The sequence below is a fragment of the Patiria miniata genome, unplaced genomic scaffold (assembly GCF_015706575.1).
Source record: "Patiria miniata isolate m_02_andy unplaced genomic scaffold, ASM1570657v1 HiC_scaffold_25, whole genome shotgun sequence".
Classification (NCBI taxonomy): Eukaryota; Metazoa; Echinodermata; class Asteroidea; order Valvatida; family Asterinidae; genus Patiria; species Patiria miniata.
In genome coordinates, this window is record NW_024037064.1 from 15,730,152 (window position 1) to 15,746,109 (window position 15,958).

Consider the following 15,958-nt stretch of genomic DNA (forward strand, 5'->3'; position numbering starts at 1 on the left):
TGAGCCCGGAGATACGCTTGACTCCTCCGCGGCGGGCCAGCCGACGAATGGCTGGTTTAGTGATTCCCTGGATGTTATCTCGGAGAACCTTGCGGTGTCGCTTGGCACCCCCTTTGCCTAGTCCCTTTCCTCCTTTGCCACGGCCAGACATGTTTGTGTCTCCTCAGTCGGTTGTAGATGATTCAATGGCCATCCCAGCCCCGGCGAGGCAACTTATAGGACATGCGCGGACGCGATATGAGCATGCGAAGCCATCAACTGTTACGGCGCCCTCTGGCGACCAATCGTGGCAGGAGCACTCATCCTGGGAAACAAACAAATCAGAAGCAAAACAAGGGGGAAAAGGGATAACAAATAAGAAAAGGAAGAAGATGCCTAGAAACATATTGCAACGAGACTCAAACAATACATTTATAACCAGACACAGAGGGGTCGTGGCCAAGCCTTTTTTTTTTTTTTTTTTTTTTTTACACCTTGAACGGAAATCAATGGAAACGCCAACATCATAATTTAACAAGACTTTACACACTTACTAATATTTACCGTAATTCAATGTGAAAGCCCTGTCACCAAAACGTCAAAAGAAAACGAACCTTTAACGACGGGGCACCGTAGTCAGAACCTGTTTTTGTATTAATTTATGTTCCCCGAAGGGAGTGGGCCGAATCCCGGATGTACTGCTATACCGGGCCAACCCGTGGCCGGGACGAGGCAAGCCTCTATTCCACGGCCCAAATCCAAAAATCAGTTTAATATACTGGCTGTTCAATGAACAGCGTTTCAGATATTAAGCTGAAAAGAACAGATACTTATTTTTTATGGCCCCCCCACAAGACCACGCTTGGGGGACCGGGCAGGCCGACCACGTCGGACCAAGCTAGTAGGGTTGCGAACCCTCCTGCCCGGGACAAAGACAACATACAAAGGCGACTTCACGCCTACACATATAACACAAAAAATGGCGACTTCACGCCGATACAAAGGCGACTTCACGCCTAAACTAAGGCAACTTCATGCCTGAACAAAGGCAACTTCATGCCTAAACAAAATCACCCATGCGAGGCAGAACACGGAAGACCGTCACTACGCAAGCCGGGGACCACTTCGGGGGAGGAGCCTTACAGACTCAAGGCTAAGTGCAATGCCGAGTCTGGACCACCTCCTGATGTTCCTGACCGAGACTAAGACCGATGTGCAATGATCTTAGCCAAAAGGCCGAGAAGCGATAACGATTAATATTAAAACAATAGCGCGGAAAGGGATTATTCGTCTTGAAATACTGTTTGCTATTGTTCTTCTTATTATTTATTTTTGCCTTTTTTTGTTTCCTGGTGTGAAAACAAAAAAAAAGACTCCTGCGCGTCCACCGCAACTCAACGAAACCAGGGGAGAGAGAGATGAGCAAGAAATCTCCGGCTTTCTCAGATTAACAGAGACATATACATTCTTAAAAATATTTCTATCATGCATTTTCATACACCTCGATCATATTTCACCCAAAATCTTGTTGAAAAAATTAATCCAGACAAAAAATGGGATCAATGCATCAGTGAGCGAGAGCGTCGGCACTAAATGCCGTACGTACGATGTACCGGGACAAGCATATCAATAGATGGCGCCCTTCAACACTCCCGGTCATCGCGCCTCGGCGTTTCCCATCTGGGTATTTCTCAGGGCCTGCCAATGGGTCCCACATTAGGGGCGGGGAAATACTTCAGTTTGTCAGTAAGCTCCGTGGCCGAGTGGTTAGAGAGCACATGTAGAAAGTAATAGACCGTGGGTTCGAGTCCCAGCCTGCCGCTTTCCTTTAATTGCTTGGTTATTGTTTTGTTTTGTTATTTTTTCACTTACTTATTTCCCCTTTTTGTAATAATTACTATTTTATTTCATTGATTTATTGTTTATTTCGTCATGAAGTTATAAGAAGAAAATTCGAAAGAAAAGAAAACATTCGTCATACCGTTTTCATTTGCGCTTATAATACTTATGTATCAATATCAATGCGGTCCCGCGGGGAGTTAATTGAAGAGAGAGAAAGAAAGAAAAGAAACAAACGGGAAACAAATGTCAACGCACCATTATTTGTCCATTTTTGTAACCTTTGGTGAATAAGTCATTCACATTCTACATGAGGCAACATTTAAGACAATGCATATACATACATGTATGGCTAATGTACTCAGCCGGCCGGCCGGTCACATACGCAGTGCGTAAAATTTTGCATAATGATTAAGTTAAAGGACACAGTGGGAATTCTATCTGGAACAGTGTTCTATTGTTTATAAAAAAAATTAGAGAAATTGATTTCGGCTATGAGTGAAGGTAGAGGTGGAGTTAGACAGGCAGCGACAAATCTCTTTTTTGAAGGTTGTGGTGGCTCTGAAAAGAGCCTTTTGGGTTTGTGGATGCAAAGTAAGTTCTTTTCTTTACTTTGACACTTTGGCGGTCTTCTTGGGCAGAAGAACTTGCTGGATGTTGGGAAGGACACCACCCTGCGCGATGGTAACTCCGCTCATCAACTTGTTCAACTCCTCGTCGTTGCGTATAGCAAGCTGCAGATGGCGGGGATTAATTCTCGTCTTCTTGTTGTCTCGTGCAGCGTTTCCGGCCAGTTCCAAGATCTCCGCGGTAAGGTACTCCATCACTGCCGCAAGGTAGACCGGTGCACCGGCACCGACACGCTGGGCGTAGTTGCCCTTACGCAGAAATCTGTGAACACGACCCACGGGGAACTGGAGTCCCGCCCTGGAGGACCTGCTCTTGGCCTTGCTTCTTGCTTTGCCGCTCTTTCCTCGCCCAGTCATCTTGACAGTATAGTGACAGAAGATGAATGTACTCTGCAGTAAAGGTGGTGTGTGAATGAACCCACTTGGAAAACACAACACTAGTTATAGCGTTCTGGTGGATTGGCTGAAGCGTGCCAAGTAGCCAATCACGCGACACGGGCGTGCCCGTCGCACGGTTGGGTGCACCGCATCCATTTTGGACGCGGGGGACGAGGGAACAAAAAATTACAACTGTGTCATCGTCGTTCAAAGTAATGGAATCACTAGATAAAACACAGAAACATGCAACATTCTTACCTCCATTTTAAGACGTTTTATTGTTATTCCGCCGAAGAAGTCCCATGATCTTTCGACCAGCCTCCGCACAATGGCAGTGATTCGTTGCTCTCACGCGGCGGTTAAAACTGGCCTCGGTTTCTTGCTAGATATTTGTAACATCCCACAGACGAAATCCTAATTTATTTTTTAATAGTAACCCACTCAACAAAATGCAAGCACTCGTCCGGAGATTGAAAGAAATGACCAATTGAAAAAGGCTGTGGCATAAATTAAATTATGTGTTTACGACGACGACAAGACTCAGGGATTAACTTTAATCGCATTACCTCCCCTCGCCTCACGAAGGGTAAAAGCATATTAAAAAAAAAGAGAGAGAGTGAAAGGGACACAACAGAATAAAAAAAGGTTAGTTGTAAAACCTAAGAAATGGGCTGATCGGGCGAACTGAGCTGACTGGCAAATCTCTTTTTGGAAACTGTGTTGGCTCTGAAAAGAGCCGTTTGGTTTTGAAGCCTTCAAAATTTCTATTTTGAAGTCGTGTACTTGGTGACGGCCTTGGTGCCTTCGCTGACTGCATGCTTAGCAAGCTCCCCGGGAAGAAGTAGGCGTACTGCTGTCTGCACTTCACGGCTTGTGATGGTGGACTTCTTGTTGTAGAGAGCGAGGCGAGAAGATTCGCTGGCGATGCGCTCAAACACGTCGTTGACAAAGCTGTTCATGATGCTCATTGCCTTGCTCGAGATTCCGGTGTCGGGGTGCACCTGTTTCATCACTTTGTAGATGTAGATGCCGTAGCTCTCCTTGCGACGCCGGTGCCTCTTTTTGTTTGCGCTAACCGGACCCTTAGTATTTCCGGCCTTCTTCTGACCTTTTCCGCTAACTTTGGGAGCCATATTGGAGGACTTGGAATGTATCGGATCGTGAGATCGAATGAAAGACCAGCACGTCTTGGCCGGCTTTTATTGTGCACAGCTTGGATTCTGACCACCCATGCATCGTCCACTTTCCCGCCAGTGACCGCTAACCCATGCGTGAAGAAAGCGGTATGCGTGCATAGTTATACAATGCACGCACGGCACGACCCCCCCCCCCCCCCCCCTCCCCGGCAAGGGTATTTTTAGCCTTTTTCTCAGACTGACACGTGTATAAGTGTCCTTCTTAAATATTATTGTCTACTGAATTTCTGGGAAATAATAAAGTCATCTCCAGCGGAGGGCGAATTAATATGTCGTAGTGCACCAATACTTCTTTAAATGTTGTTTCCCCCTTATGCACCATCCATTTATAATGAATCATACAATGTAACGCAAAACCGACGAAAATAAGAGAACGAGTACCTGTAATTGTCAAAACAGATAGGAAATATATATCATTATTACCATGCCCATAACAATTCAATTTTGCCTGGAACACGTTTCGGATGAGGCATACGTATAGAACCCAAAAAGTGGAATGTATTTGGACAGAATATCAACAATAATAATTCGGAAAAAAATCAACGGCCCTTTATTCTTTATTTGAAGGAAAACTCAGGGATTGGACTTAATCTCTCTTTGAAGAAGTAGTGGCTCTGAAAAGAGCCGTTAGTTTTATTTCTTTTTGCGCACACAACGTGCTCAAGCTCGTTCACCCCGAATTCGGCGGGCCAACTGGATGTCCTTGGGCATGATGGTGACCCTCTTGGCGTGAATGGCGCACAGGTTGGTGTCTTCGAAGAGGCCGACGAGGTAAGCTTCGCTCGCTTCTTGCAATGCCATGACGGCAGAACTCTGGAATCGCAGTTCAGTTTTGAAATCCTGTGCAATTTCACGCACAAGTCTCTGGAATGGCAGCTTTCGGATCAGCAGTTCGGTGCTCTTCTGGTAGCGGCGAATCTCACGGAGGGCGACGGTTCCCGGTCGGTACCGATGGGGTTTCTTGACACCGCCAGTCGCCGGTGCGCTCTTGCGGGCCGCCTTGGTGGCCAACTGCTTCCTGGGGGCTTTCCCCCCGGTGCTCTTTCTTGCCGTCTGCTTGGTGCGCGCCATGGTCAAGGGTATGGTTTGATGAACGGTGATCACAACTGAGTGCAGATTGAGCGAACGGACCCCGCCTCTTAAGGCCGGCGCATAGCATCCTAGGTTGGAAGCCTAACAATGGGCTATCTTCCGATTGGGTGCTTCGGGGGCCAAGCGGAGACGCTTCAGTGATCACGATTTCCGTACGTTGAAAAAGTATAGACGTTAAATTTCAATCGAAAATGCTGCTTTTCCGAGCCTATAGTATTATGAGCCCTCGGCAACAGAATCCATTTGGGATCGTTGTGACTACAATATTTCTCCCACCCCCTACTTGGGATTAATTGAACCCCAATAAACACCCCCTCCCCCACCCCCTAAAAGAAAAGTGACAAACATACGGATTTCCCTGGCTGCTGTTTATGTTTGTTTTGTAATAAAGACAATAATCACACACACCCATTCGCGAACAAAATGTCACGGATCCCTCTATACGTTCCCCGCTATATCCTGAGACGAGCACCCAGTAATTATTACTTAATCGACTTTGACAAAAAATGGAGACCAGACATGTTTTACAGTGGAAATAGGGAGGGGAAAAGCAACTCTAAGAACACACATGACAAGGACAAGTGAAATCGAGTAAAATCAAGATTCAATCTCTTTTTTGAAATAGTGGTGGCTCTGAAAAGAGCCGTTCGGTTTGATTTTTGAATATGGTGTCTAGCCGCCGAAGCCGTACAGCGTGCGTCCCTGTCTCTTCAGCGCATACACCACGTCCATTGCAGTGACAGTCTTCCTCTTGGCGTGCTCGCAGTAGGTGACTGCATCGCGGATAACGTTCTCCAGGAAAACCTTGAGGACTCCGCGGGTTTCTTCGTAGATGAGCCCGGAGATACGCTTGACTCCTCCGCGGCGGGCCAGCCGACGAATGGCTGGTTTAGTGATTCCCTGGATGTTATCTCGGAGAACCTTGCGGTGTCGCTTGGCACCCCCTTTGCCTAGTCCCTTTCCTCCTTTGCCACGGCCAGACATGTTTGTGTCTCCTCAGTCGGTTGTAGATGATTCAATGGCCATCCCAGCCCCGGCGAGGCAACTTATAGGACATGCGCGGACGCGATATGAGCATGCGAAGCCATCAACTGTTACGGCGCCCTCTGGCGACCAATCGTGGCAGGAGCACTCATCCTGGGAAACAAACAAATCAGAAGCAAAACAAGGGGGAAAAGGGATAACAAATAAGAAAAGGAAGAAGATGCCTAGAAACATATTGCAACGAGACTCAAACAATACATTTATAACCAGACACAGAGGGGTCGTGGCCAAGCCTTTTTTTTTTTTTTTTTTTTTTTACACCTTGAACGGAAATCAATGGAAACGCCAACATCATAATTTAACAAGACTTTACACACTTACTAATATTTACCGTAATTCAATGTGAAAGCCCTGTCACCAAAACGTCAAAAGAAAACGAACCTTTAACGACGGGGCACCGTAGTCAGAACCTGTTTTTGTATTAATTTATGTTCCCCGAAGGGAGTGGGCCGAATCCCGGATGTACTGCTATACCGGGCCAACCCGTGGCCGGGACGAGGCAAGCCTCTATTCCACGGCCCAAATCCAAAAATCAGTTTAATATACTGGCTGTTCAATGAACAGCGTTTCAGATATTAAGCTGAAAAGAACAGATACTTATTTTTTATGGCCCCCCCACAAGACCACGCTTGGGGGACCGGGCAGGCCGACCACGTCGGACCAAGCTAGTAGGGTTGCGAACCCTCCTGCCCGGGACAAAGACAACATACAAAGGCGACTTCACGCCTACACATATAACACAAAAAATGGCGACTTCACGCCGATACAAAGGCGACTTCACGCCTAAACTAAGGCAACTTCATGCCTGAACAAAGGCAACTTCATGCCTAAACAAAATCACCCATGCGAGGCAGAACACGGAAGACCGTCACTACGCAAGCCGGGGACCACTTCGGGGGAGGAGCCTTACAGACTCAAGGCTAAGTGCAATGCCGAGTCTGGACCACCTCCTGATGTTCCTGACCGAGACTAAGACCGATGTGCAATGATCTTAGCCAAAAGGCCGAGAAGCGATAACGATTAATATTAAAACAATAGCGCGGAAAGGGATTATTCGTCTTGAAATACTGTTTGCTATTGTTCTTCTTATTATTTATTTTTGCCTTTTTTTGTTTCCTGGTGTGAAAACAAAAAAAAAGACTCCTGCGCGTCCACCGCAACTCAACGAAACCAGGGGAGAGAGAGATGAGCAAGAAATCTCCGGCTTTCTCAGATTAACAGAGACATATACATTCTTAAAAATATTTCTATCATGCATTTTCATACACCTCGATCATATTTCACCCAAAATCTTGTTGAAAAAATTAATCCAGACAAAAAATGGGATCAATGCATCAGTGAGCGAGAGCGTCGGCACTAAATGCCGTACGTACGATGTACCGGGACAAGCATATCAATAGATGGCGCCCTTCAACACTCCCGGTCATCGCGCCTCGGCGTTTCCCATCTGGGTATTTCTCAGGGCCTGCCAATGGGTCCCACATTAGGGGCGGGGAAATACTTCAGTTTGTCAGTAAGCTCCGTGGCCGAGTGGTTAGAGAGCACATGTAGAAAGTAATAGACCGTGGGTTCGAGTCCCAGCCTGCCGCTTTCCTTTAATTGCTTGGTTATTGTTTTGTTTTGTTATTTTTTCACTTACTTATTTCCCCTTTTTGTAATAATTACTATTTTATTTCATTGATTTATTGTTTATTTCGTCATGAAGTTATAAGAAGAAAATTCGAAAGAAAAGAAAACATTCGTCATACCGTTTTCATTTGCGCTTATAATACTTATGTATCAATATCAATGCGGTCCCGCGGGGAGTTAATTGAAGAGAGAGAAAGAAAGAAAAGAAACAAACGGGAAACAAATGTCAACGCACCATTATTTGTCCATTTTTGTAACCTTTGGTGAATAAGTCATTCACATTCTACATGAGGCAACATTTAAGACAATGCATATACATACATGTATGGCTAATGTACTCAGCCGGCCGGCCGGTCACATACGCAGTGCGTAAAATTTTGCATAATGATTAAGTTAAAGGACACAGTGGGAATTCTATCTGGAACAGTGTTCTATTGTTTATAAAAAAAATTAGAGAAATTGATTTCGGCTATGAGTGAAGGTAGAGGTGGAGTTAGACAGGCAGCGACAAATCTCTTTTTTGAAGGTTGTGGTGGCTCTGAAAAGAGCCTTTTGGGTTTGTGGATGCAAAGTAAGTTCTTTTCTTTACTTTGACACTTTGGCGGTCTTCTTGGGCAGAAGAACTTGCTGGATGTTGGGAAGGACACCACCCTGCGCGATGGTAACTCCGCTCATCAACTTGTTCAACTCCTCGTCGTTGCGTATAGCAAGCTGCAGATGGCGGGGATTAATTCTCGTCTTCTTGTTGTCTCGTGCAGCGTTTCCGGCCAGTTCCAAGATCTCCGCGGTAAGGTACTCCATCACTGCCGCAAGGTAGACCGGTGCACCGGCACCGACACGCTGGGCGTAGTTGCCCTTACGCAGAAATCTGTGAACACGACCCACGGGGAACTGGAGTCCCGCCCTGGAGGACCTGCTCTTGGCCTTGCTTCTTGCTTTGCCGCTCTTTCCTCGCCCAGTCATCTTGACAGTATAGTGACAGAAGATGAATGTACTCTGCAGTAAAGGTGGTGTGTGAATGAACCCACTTGGAAAACACAACACTAGTTATAGCGTTCTGGTGGATTGGCTGAAGCGTGCCAAGTAGCCAATCACGCGACACGGGCGTGCCCGTCGCACGGTTGGGTGCACCGCATCCATTTTGGACGCGGGGGACGAGGGAACAAAAAATTACAACTGTGTCATCGTCGTTCAAAGTAATGGAATCACTAGATAAAACACAGAAACATGCAACATTCTTACCTCCATTTTAAGACGTTTTATTGTTATTCCGCCGAAGAAGTCCCATGATCTTTCGACCAGCCTCCGCACAATGGCAGTGATTCGTTGCTCTCACGCGGCGGTTAAAACTGGCCTCGGTTTCTTGCTAGATATTTGTAACATCCCACAGACGAAATCCTAATTTATTTTTTAATAGTAACCCACTCAACAAAATGCAAGCACTCGTCCGGAGATTGAAAGAAATGACCAATTGAAAAAGGCTGTGGCATAAATTAAATTATGTGTTTACGACGACGACAAGACTCAGGGATTAACTTTAATCGCATTACCTCCCCTCGCCTCACGAAGGGTAAAAGCATATTAAAAAAAAAGAGAGAGAGTGAAAGGGACACAACAGAATAAAAAAAGGTTAGTTGTAAAACCTAAGAAATGGGCTGATCGGGCGAACTGAGCTGACTGGCAAATCTCTTTTTGGAAACTGTGTTGGCTCTGAAAAGAGCCGTTTGGTTTTGAAGCCTTCAAAATTTCTATTTTGAAGTCGTGTACTTGGTGACGGCCTTGGTGCCTTCGCTGACTGCATGCTTAGCAAGCTCCCCGGAAGAAGTAGGCGTACTGCTGTCTGCACTTCACGGCTTGTGATGGTGGACTTCTTGTTGTAGAGAGCGAGGCGAGAAGATTCGCTGGCGATGCGCTCAAACACGTCGTTGACAAAGCTGTTCATGATGCTCATTGCCTTGCTCGAGATTCCGGTGTCGGGGTGCACCTGTTTCATCACTTTGTAGATGTAGATGCCGTAGCTCTCCTTGCGACGCCGGTGCCTCTTTTTGTTTGCGCTAACCGGACCCTTAGTATTTCCGGCCTTCTTCTGACCTTTTCCGCTAACTTTGGGAGCCATATTGGAGGACTTGGAATGTATCGGATCGTGAGATCGAATGAAAGACCAGCACGTCTTGGCCGGCTTTTATTGTGCACAGCTTGGATTCTGACCACCCATGCATCGTCCACTTTCCCGCCAGTGACCGCTAACCCATGCGTGAAGAAAGCGGTATGCGTGCATAGTTATACAATGCACGCACGGCACGACCCCCCCCCCCCCCCCTCCCCGGCAAGGGTATTTTTAGCCTTTTTCTCAGACTGACACGTGTATAAGTGTCCTTCTTAAATATTATTGTCTACTGAATTTCTGGGAAATAATAAAGTCATCTCCAGCGGAGGGCGAATTAATATGTCGTAGTGCACCAATACTTCTTTAAATGTTGTTTCCCCCTTATGCACCATCCATTTATAATGAATCATACAATGTAACGCAAAACCGACGAAAATAAGAGAACGAGTACCTGTAATTGTCAAAACAGATAGGAAATATATATCATTATTACCATGCCCATAACAATTCAATTTTGCCTGGAACACGTTTCGGATGAGGCATACGTATAGAACCCAAAAAGTGGAATGTATTTGGACAGAATATCAACAATAATAATTCGGAAAAAAATCAACGGCCCTTTATTCTTTATTTGAAGGAAAACTCAGGGATTGGACTTAATCTCTCTTTGAAGAAGTAGTGGCTCTGAAAAGAGCCGTTAGTTTTATTTCTTTTTGCGCACACAACGTGCTCAAGCTCGTTCACCCCGAATTCGGCGGGCCAACTGGATGTCCTTGGGCATGATGGTGACCCTCTTGGCGTGAATGGCGCACAGGTTGGTGTCTTCGAAGAGGCCGACGAGGTAAGCTTCGCTCGCTTCTTGCAATGCCATGACGGCAGAACTCTGGAATCGCAGTTCAGTTTTGAAATCCTGTGCAATTTCACGCACAAGTCTCTGGAATGGCAGCTTTCGGATCAGCAGTTCGGTGCTCTTCTGGTAGCGGCGAATCTCACGGAGGGCGACGGTTCCCGGTCGGTACCGATGGGGTTTCTTGACACCGCCAGTCGCCGGTGCGCTCTTGCGGGCCGCCTTGGTGGCCAACTGCTTCCTGGGGGCTTTCCCCCCGGTGCTCTTTCTTGCCGTCTGCTTGGTGCGCGCCATGGTCAAGGGTATGGTTTGATGAACGGTGATCACAACTGAGTGCAGATTGAGCGAACGGACCCCGCCTCTTAAGGCCGGCGCATAGCATCCTAGGTTGGAAGCCTAACAATGGGCTATCTTCCGATTGGGTGCTTCGGGGGCCAAGCGGAGACGCTTCAGTGATCACGATTTCCGTACGTTGAAAAAGTATAGACGTTAAATTTCAATCGAAAATGCTGCTTTTCCGAGCCTATAGTATTATGAGCCCTCGGCAACAGAATCCATTTGGGATCGTTGTGACTACAATATTTCTCCCACCCCCTACTTGGGATTAATTGAACCCCAATAAACACCCCCTCCCCCACCCCCTAAAAGAAAAGTGACAAACATACGGATTTCCCTGGCTGCTGTTTATGTTTGTTTTGTAATAAAGACAATAATCACACACACCCATTCGCGAACAAAATGTCACGGATCCCTCTATACGTTCCCCGCTATATCCTGAGACGAGCACCCAGTAATTATTACTTAATCGACTTTGACAAAAAATGGAGACCAGACATGTTTTACAGTGGAAATAGGGAGGGGAAAAGCAACTCTAAGAACACACATGACAAGGACAAGTGAAATCGAGTAAAATCAAGATTCAATCTCTTTTTTGAAATAGTGGTGGCTCTGAAAAGAGCCGTTCGGTTTGATTTTTGAATATGGTGTCTAGCCGCCGAAGCCGTACAGCGTGCGTCCCTGTCTCTTCAGCGCATACACCACGTCCATTGCAGTGACAGTCTTCCTCTTGGCGTGCTCGCAGTAGGTGACTGCATCGCGGATAACGTTCTCCAGGAAAACCTTGAGGACTCCGCGGGTTTCTTCGTAGATGAGCCCGGAGATACGCTTGACTCCTCCGCGGCGGGCCAGCCGACGAATGGCTGGTTTAGTGATTCCCTGGATGTTATCTCGGAGAACCTTGCGGTGTCGCTTGGCACCCCCTTTGCCTAGTCCCTTTCCTCCTTTGCCACGGCCAGACATGTTTGTGTCTCCTCAGTCGGTTGTAGATGATTCAATGGCCATCCCAGCCCCGGCGAGGCAACTTATAGGACATGCGCGGACGCGATATGAGCATGCGAAGCCATCAACTGTTACGGCGCCCTCTGGCGACCAATCGTGGCAGGAGCACTCATCCTGGGAAACAAACAAATCAGAAGCAAAACAAGGGGGAAAAGGGATAACAAATAAGAAAAGGAAGAAGATGCCTAGAAACATATTGCAACGAGACTCAAACAATACATTTATAACCAGACACAGAGGGGTCGTGGCCAAGCCTTTTTTTTTTTTTTTTTTTTTTTACACCTTGAACGGAAATCAATGGAAACGCCAACATCATAATTTAACAAGACTTTACACACTTACTAATATTTACCGTAATTCAATGTGAAAGCCCTGTCACCAAAACGTCAAAAGAAAACGAACCTTTAACGACGGGGCACCGTAGTCAGAACCTGTTTTTGTATTAATTTATGTTCCCCGAAGGGAGTGGGCCGAATCCCGGATGTACTGCTATACCGGGCCAACCCGTGGCCGGGACGAGGCAAGCCTCTATTCCACGGCCCAAATCCAAAAATCAGTTTAATATACTGGCTGTTCAATGAACAGCGTTTCAGATATTAAGCTGAAAAGAACAGATACTAATTTTTTGGTTTCGGGATCCTCCTAAAGAAGATCCCAGGATAGGGTAGTCACACTACACCTTAGTAAGTGAGGCTACGAGCCTCCCTACCCTTTGCCTAATAATTAAACTGACAAACACTTAACACGGACAAGACAAACAAACTGTGTAGCCACGCTACCCACGCGTTACCATGGTAGGGTACGACCCTAACTGTCTGCCGAAAACCATATTCAAACAAAATGCATACTATACACATCCAGACGAAACTTCCAAACTTCGATAAAAAAGACCTAAAGGGTCTAAAACATGAGAGCGAAGACTCTCACAGGTTCGACACAAGGCTCTAAAGAGATGCCATGATTCTACTAAAAAAGGGCCTAAAGGGCCCCAAAACCAGGAGCTGAAAGCTCCCACACAAAAGGGACCAAAAGGGTCCCAGTAAACCAGGAGCAAAAATTCTCCCACACAGAAGAGACCTAAAGGGTCTAAACAGCAAACACCAAGGGTTTCAAAAACCTAAAGGCGAAGAATTAGCTGACCTCCGACGACTGTGCAGAGAATTCCCCGCACGCACCACGTAGCACGGAAGCCGTCTTCGGTCAGCCTAGCAAAATCAGCACGAATTCTATCCCTGACCGCGCGCTTAATCCGATGGAGAACAATATCTGCGCTGGCAGTAGACTTATCGAACAAGGTCTCGCAACGCGAAGACCAAATAAGCCACTTGACAACGCAGATCAAGTACCAAACCAAAACACAATCTGCACGGTTATTCAAACCATCAGCATACAATACACAAGGTGCGGTCAGGGAGAAATGTTCCCCCAAGATCCTCCCACCCACATGTTCAACCCAACCCCAAGGAATAGAAACAAAGGCACAATCCCAAAAAAACATGGTTAATAGTTTCCGGTTGGCCACAACCGGCGCGGGGGCACTTGCCGGCCCCATAACCCCAATTAAGAACTTTTTGGGCCGTTTTCACGGCCCGCCAAATGATTCTCCAGTTCAGATCCCGGAGACGGTGATCCAAAACGGAGCAGTTAGCAAATTTAAAAACCAAGGCTAAGTCTTGGAGGACTAAGACCGGTTTCCTAACAGGATCTTGGCCGAAAAAAATCAGGTATAATTGGCGGGAGGTACCCGCTTCCCAGGCAAAATTCGGAGCCAGCTTAAAAACAAGCAAGACCAGCTTGCAAAAATACCCATACCAAGAAGTGAGGTTCAAGGCGTGCGGCCTGCTGTTAGACCAAAACCCAACAGGCAGGATACTACGCAACGAAAATGTTACCCAATAAAGGGCAAAAAACCTCCAAGGAGGACCATCAACATCCAACACGCTCCTCAAACCCCGAACAAAAAGACTATCACATTTATGTCTGATATTAACTACGCCCAGCCCACCCTGATCAACAGGTTGAAAAAGGACTGGGCGCGAAACCAACTCGGTCTTATTAGACCAAATGAAACCAAAAATAGCCTTGTTCACCACCTTCTCCACCGAGGCGGGGAGGGGGTAAATAGGCGCTAGATAATACAGAGGCGAAAGAATAACTGAATTAACAACCAAAACTTTACCAAGAAGAGAAAGATTTCTCCCTTTCCATTTAGTAAGACAAGTGAGCAGAGCTGGAATTCGTTCCTTCCAGCTCTTCTCACCCATGTTTCCCTTACCAACAAAAATACCATTAATTTTAATGGGAGTTCTGGTCCACTTAATGTCAACCAGAGAAGACATATCATCAGGCCAGGCCCCGAAAATGAGGCCCTGAGATTTGGCCATATTCAGGCGAGAACCGCTCGCTAACTCATACTGTTTAATGATACCGAACAGTCGCACCAGCGACAAGCGATCCCTGACAATGCAAGTGGTGTCGTCAGCGTACTGAACGACTTTGCACTGCAAACCACTGCTGCCTGGAACCACCAGGCCACCGATGCGACCGTCACGGATAACTGTAGCCGCAAACGGCTCAATAAAAAGAACGTAGAGGAGAGGAGATAGGGGACATCCCTGCCTCACTCCCCTCGACAAACCAAACGGATCAGAAAGAACACCATTAACTAAAACTTGACTAGAAATGTCGGTGTACAAAAGTTTGACCCAGTGCAAAAAGTTAGGGCCGAACCCAAAACGACTCATGACTTTAAACAAAAAATTCCAGTTAACTCTGTCGAAAGCCTTCTGTTGATCTAAAGAGATTACAAGGCAGTCAAGGTTCTTTCCATCCACATACGCCACCAGATCCCGTAGGAGTCTGATGTTGTCGTGGATGGACCTCCCCTTGACGCCGCAAGTCTGGAAAGGACTGATGATGTCTGGCAGCACTTTGCTGATACGTAAGCATAAGGCCTTCGACAAAATTTTGTAGTCAACATTCAGCAAAGAAATTGGCCGTTTATTACGGGGATCTAACGGGTCACCGGGCTTTTCTAATAGAGTTAGAATGCCCGACCGCTGAGAAACAGCTAAACAATTCAACTTATAAGCACAACGAAAAACCCCCAGCAGGTCTGGACCTAACAACTCCCAGAAGGAAATGTAAAATTCCCTGGGAAGTCCGTCCCCACCAGGGGTCCTACAGTTGGCCATCCCCTTCAGTGCATCGGTCAACTCCGAGAGTTCAAGTGGACTCTCGAAATCCAAAAAAAGGTCATGAGGGACTCTGGAGGTTAACGAGTCTAGAAAGGGAGAAGGAGATCCTCCTCTACCGGCTCCTCGCTAAACAAATCGGAATAAAAGGACCGATAAACAGAGGCAATTTCTGCCGAAGTCTCGACAACAACGTCGTCGGCACCGCGGACAGAAGAAATAAACTTTTTTCTGGCTTGCTCGGACTCCAGCCGAAAGAAAAACTTGGATGGCTTCTCCGCATCATTGAGGACACGGACACGAGAACGTATTCGAGCCCCCTCAGCTTCAAAGTCATCCAATGTCTCCAATCTCCATTTCAAAGAGTCATACTGGGCTAGAAGCGCGGGGTTAGAATCCCCACTATTCAAATCAAGAAGAACAGATTTAAGAGAAGACATTAAGTCCTCCCTTTTCTTCCGTCGTTTCCTGGCTAAGCGGCTAGAAAAGCTGACCAACATTTGCTTGGAACGCAATTTGACGTCCTCCCACCAGAGGAGTTCATTATCAAACCCCTCCTTGAGCGAACGCCAACCTAAATAAGCTTGCGTAAACTCTTCTCTAAAAACGGCATCAGAAAGGATGGAGACATTACACTTCCAGTAACCGCTCCCGATGCCGGGAGAAGAGGGGAAGGTAAATTTCAA

General features: G+C 46.6%; 3 non-coding genes across 3 annotated transcripts; all 3 read right to left on the bottom strand.

Moving 5' to 3' along the window:
- Positions 1-651: 651 nt before the first annotated feature.
- On the bottom strand, positions 652-836 carry LOC119733519. The gene has a single exon (XR_005271885.1). It is a non-coding gene; the product is annotated as a U2 spliceosomal RNA (small nuclear RNA).
- A 5,760-nt stretch (positions 837-6,596) lies between these two features.
- LOC119733521 lies at positions 6,597-6,781 on the bottom strand. The gene has a single exon (XR_005271887.1). It is a non-coding gene; the product is annotated as a U2 spliceosomal RNA (small nuclear RNA).
- Positions 6,782-12,538: 5,757 nt separating this feature from the next.
- On the bottom strand, positions 12,539-12,731 carry LOC119733468. Its single transcript, XR_005271839.1, has one exon. It is a non-coding gene; the product is annotated as a U2 spliceosomal RNA (small nuclear RNA).
- Positions 12,732-15,958: the final 3,227 nt, after the last annotated feature.